This window comes from Engraulis encrasicolus, chromosome 10 (assembly GCF_034702125.1).
Source record: "Engraulis encrasicolus isolate BLACKSEA-1 chromosome 10, IST_EnEncr_1.0, whole genome shotgun sequence".
Taxonomy (NCBI): domain Eukaryota; kingdom Metazoa; phylum Chordata; class Actinopteri; order Clupeiformes; family Engraulidae; genus Engraulis; species Engraulis encrasicolus.
In genome coordinates, this window is record NC_085866.1 from 43,626,643 (window position 1) to 43,631,642 (window position 5,000).

The window sequence follows — 5,000 nt, forward strand, 5'->3', positions numbered from 1 at the left end:
CACACGCACACGCACACGCACACGCACACAGAGTAAGTACAGGAGATAAGGCCTATTCAAAGCAGCATAAAAACATCATATTTCACTGACTTGTCCATCATCATGCCAGTCTACTGCAAGAGAGAGCAGCCCGGCTATGGCTTCAGGCCTGAGATTACAGGCCCAGGTGTTTCCTTGATAACACACACACACACACACACACACACACACACACACACACACACACACACACACACACACACACACACACACACACACACACACACACACACACACACACACACACACAGACACAGTACTCATGCACGTACGCATAAGCGACACAAGCCACACAAACACCCCACCTCCACACACGCACACATGTACTGTATATACTATATACACATATATATAGTGTATTTACTGTATATTCACGCACGTATGCACATGTACACACACACACACACACACACACACACACACACACACACACACACACACACACACACACACACACACACACACACACACACACACACACACACAATCCCACCCCCGCATGCACAATAACCTGGCACTAGGCAAAAAAAAGAAAAACAGAGAAAAACTGCTTGCTGTTTTCGCTGGTAATTACACTGGATTAGCACATTTTTTATTCAGGGGAGGGATGGGAGACAGAGATTATGGAGAGGCAATTAGCCATTGTTATGGAATGGGGGGAGACTGCTGACAATGGCACAAGGCAGAAACAGCAACAGGAAAACAGAATGAGAAAAAGAAACAAGTCGCAGGATAACATGGGTGAAAAAAACCCCCACAAAAAAACTCAAGCCAGTCAAAAAGAAAAGAGGAAGAAAGACAATCAGTAGACACAACAACAAGGTCAAGCGTCATGGAGAACTCAGACAGACTAAAACAGCCTGGCTCGCCCGCCTGCCCGCCTGCCCGCCTGCCTGCCTGCTGCTCGGAACACTGCCAGCAGACAACATTCTAGAATCTGTTATGACCCCTAGCAACACAAAAATAAATCTTAATTCCCACAAAAAAAAATGCATCGCCACAATCCTAATTCACCACTAATAAAAAGGCATGGACACTACATTGTAGTTCAAGGTTAGTCAGTCCTCTGAGCTGTTTGTAAGCCCTTCGCTTCCCTACAGTAGTGGCTTTGGGGGCCCCCAAGCAGTTAGCTGTACTTCTGTGCTACCTTTCGACAGGCTATGTCTCTACGCTCCAATGCAGCCGAGGGAGAGAGGTAGAGGAATAGCGGGAGAGGAAGATATAGAGGGAAAAGGAAAGCATGAGATAACGAGAGGGAGAAATACAGAGAGAGAGAGAGAGAGAGAGAGAGAGAGAGAGAGAGAGAGAGAGAGAGAGAGGGAGAGAGAGAGAGAGACAGAGACAGAGGAAGAGGAATATAAAGAAAGAGAGCGAGGAGGAGGAGGATAAAGGAGAGAGAGAGAGAGAGAGAGAGAGAGAGAGAGAGAGAGAGAGAGAGAGAACTATAGAGAGAGAGAGTGAGAGAGTGAGAGAGCAGGTAGGTGTGGAGGAAGAGAGAGAGAGAGAGAGAGAGAGAGAGAGAGAGAGAGAGAAGAGGGGGGAGTGAATCACGGTTGCCCTGCTCTGCTCTGCTTCCCGCTGCTGCACCGCGTGCATTAGCCCGTCTCCCTGGGCTAGGAGGCCTGGGTCTGGGCCATAGCCCCGTGGAGCTACAGCAGCTACCACCAGAGACTGGCGATGAGGGAGGAGACTCTAAGATCTTTGGCTCCACCATGCTGTGGTTCTGCTGCTGCTGCTGCTGCTGGAGTGAATGAGAGAAGAGGGGGGAGCTTGGGGATGCGGCTCTGAGCCCCTGCGCTGTAAATTTTGCAGCAAGTCATTTGTAATTCAACACTCAGAGAGCTGAATTCAACACTCTGATCTGTCCTGAATTCAACACTCTGATCTGTCCTCTGATCTCTCTGTCCTGCTCTGTAAGTGCTGAATTAACACTGGGGATGTTTTGCGGTGTGGTTAAGGAGAGGCTATGCACGGAGAGGGAAAGCTGGCTTATTACTGCCATTCCTCTTGGCACCTCCACAGGGAAGCCAGCAGGTGGGCGGACAAAGGGCTCAGGAAGTGAGGGGGCACCACAGAATTGGGTCCTCATTACATTGTGTGTATTGAGTTAGGGGGCCCCTGGGGCCCCAGAAAAGGCTGTCAGCAGCCCTGCCCTCCACCTCTAACCCCTCAACCCCAACCCTGACATGCTGCATACCTCCTCCATCTCCATCTCCATCTCCATCTCCATCTCCACACTCCAACCTCCAGCCCCCCTGCTGACCCAGGGGGGAATAAGAGGGAGGAGACTGATGAGGCAGCATGATGAGGAGGGACAGTGCAGTGCCTTACTGTCAACCCCTCCACTCTCCACGCACAAATAGGAGGACCGTCAGGCTCCTGTTGCAGCTAGTTCTCCAGATTCACTCTTAAAATCTCTCTAAAAATCTCAAATCTTCTCTTCTTTTCTCTTCATGTATCTCTTTTGCTCCCTCTTTCGCTCTCAATCTCCCTCACACTCTCTCTCTTTTGCCTCTCCACTAATACAGCAAGAGTTGTTATGGATTGAGACTAGGTGTAGATCGTATGATCTTAAAACTTCTATAGCATTCTCTCTCTCTCTCTCTCTCTCTCTCTCTCTCTCTCTCTCTCTCTCTCTCTCTCTCTCTCTCTCTCTCTCTCTCAGTCCCTGTCTCTCTCTTTGTGCCCCTACGATTATTTCTTCCTACCCCTCCATCTCTATCCATGCCTCTTTCTCTCTCTGCCTCACACATTCTTGGTCCTTACCTATAACATCTCTGTATGGTATGGTGGTCACCCAAAATCTCTATTCTCTTTCTCCCTTTCTCATCCTCCCTTACTCCTTCCCTCTCCCTCTCTCCCTCCCTCCCGTCCTCCCTCACACTCTTGCCTGAGTGAAAATCTCATTAATCATGATGTGCAGCTGACTGACGCGATTACTCATCTCATTGATTTAATAGAGGAAAAAATACACTCCGCCGCAATGGATGCCTCCCTGGCCATTGATTCGGTTTCGCCTCCATTTATTTTAATCACTCAGTAATGGAGACCTGCCTGGTCAAGGGGCTACTTTCAGCGGCTGCCGTTCTGTTCCACTGACTCTGCTTCTACCCTTCTACCGTACTTCTACTTCACTTCTCTTACTGGGGAGGTATGATGAGTATAGGATGTTATGGGTGCGAGAGAGTGCGGTGTGTGTGTGTGTGCGTGCGCGTGTGTGTGTGTGTGTGTGTGTGTGTGTGTGTGTGTGTGTGTGTGTGTGTGTGTGTGTGTGTGTGTGTGTGTGTGTGTGTGTGTGTGTGTGTGTGTGTGTGTGTGTGTGTGTGTGTGTGTGTGTGTGTGTGCGTGTGCGTGCGTGTGTGCGTGGAAGTGCCTATACATTGCGACTAAAAAGCATATGCATTACCTGCTCTCTGTATGAGCTTTCTCAAGTCTCCCAAGTGCCACTAGGTGTTCCTATATGAACCAAAACAACTCATGCATCTTTCTTATAACGGCATAATCTGTGGGATAGCAGACATAGAGGCCGTAATGATGCTGATTATTGCTGCAGTTTGAGCGTAACTGCTCTGCTCTATCAGTATAGAATTCATCTCAATAGCCACTTTAGCCTGATTGTGCTTGGAGCTTTCGCATATATTGGGTGCCTCTGTTTTTTTTTCATACACTTCCTCGTGTTTTTCTCATTTCTCCACGTTATTGTAACTGCAATTCTTGTAACCGGATTCTTGTTTGAAGGCACCATCTAACCTATTTTCCTATTTGCGTATTTATCCATCTTCTTCAAGTTACATTTCCAAGAAATTGCTGGAACTAAGCAAGGCATTGTGGCATTTTGAAAAACCTCTAGCAGCATTTCTTGGAAGAAAAGCCCATGTAGAGATGTATACAGAGAGTAGCACAATGCAAAAAGGGCATGAAACGCGGGTTGAAAAGGTAAAAAATTTAGCAGAAAAAGCTCCATTAATGGCAAATTTCAAAGGTTCTGCACTTACGCTCGCTCCCTCTGTGACCCGCAGAGTTCTTTTTTGGACTGAGGGTCTGACATCCTGCCAGCATAGAGCAACAAATAAATGAAAAATAACAGTGGGTGGCTGCTGTGGCTGTTACTACTGCTGTTATCACTGTAGCTGCCTGCCTGCCTGCCTGCCGACTAACAACAGTAGGCATACTAGTCGGACAGCACAGACGCGAGGCGTAACCAGACAAGGTGATTGTGTAGGGCACCAAATGTCTTAGGGGCACAGGTGAAACACCCAAGAGTCTCACAGAATTAGAACGTCAAGCGAAATAAAACAAAAGGTTTCACGATGGTAATGATTACTCATGGACATTCAGTATAGGTTACAGTATAAATGTATCCATGTACGGCAACTACTCTCGTCTGTGCTAGATTAGATGTATGGTGCACCCTTAGCGCAGCACTATGGCTCTCTGTAATGTCATAGCAATGTTGTTATGATGTAGTTAGGCATTTTCAGCAAGTGAATAGGGTCGCCGACGACCCCTGCTGCAGTAAGAGGCTACGGATACCAATTTATAAATGCACACCAAGGAAACGGGATGCTCGCCAAGGGCAAGAAATGGACTAGAACCAGCCCTGTAGCCCACATAACGTCCACCAGGGGCTCAGCCTCTCCACCAATCAGCTTCCAGGAGCCTCAGGAGGAATCATCACACAATGGTGTTCTTCTTCTTCCAGGAAATGCTCAAGAGATGGGAATGTATTGTAGCATTGCCATGGTGGTGAAAAGGAAAAAAAAGGACGAGGAGGAATAGAAAATATGAAACGCTTGATTGTGACTCCGGGTGAAGATGTGAAGCGGAGCCTGGGTTAACACCCTTCATTTTCATTTACTCTGATTGTCAATCTCTCTCTCTCTCTCTCCATCTCTTCCTGTGTTTCTCTTCTTCCGCTCACACAATAAAGAACTGCGCTGATTCGCTAGCCCCGAGCAGCA

The 5,000-nt window shown here is 47.8% G+C and overlaps 1 protein-coding gene across 2 annotated transcripts in view; it reads right to left on the minus strand.

Moving 5' to 3' along the window:
• The window catches only part of agrn (agrin), a 407,228-nt gene that overhangs the window by 29,280 nt on the left and 372,948 nt on the right, over nucleotides 1-5,000 (minus strand). The window lies entirely within an intron of this gene.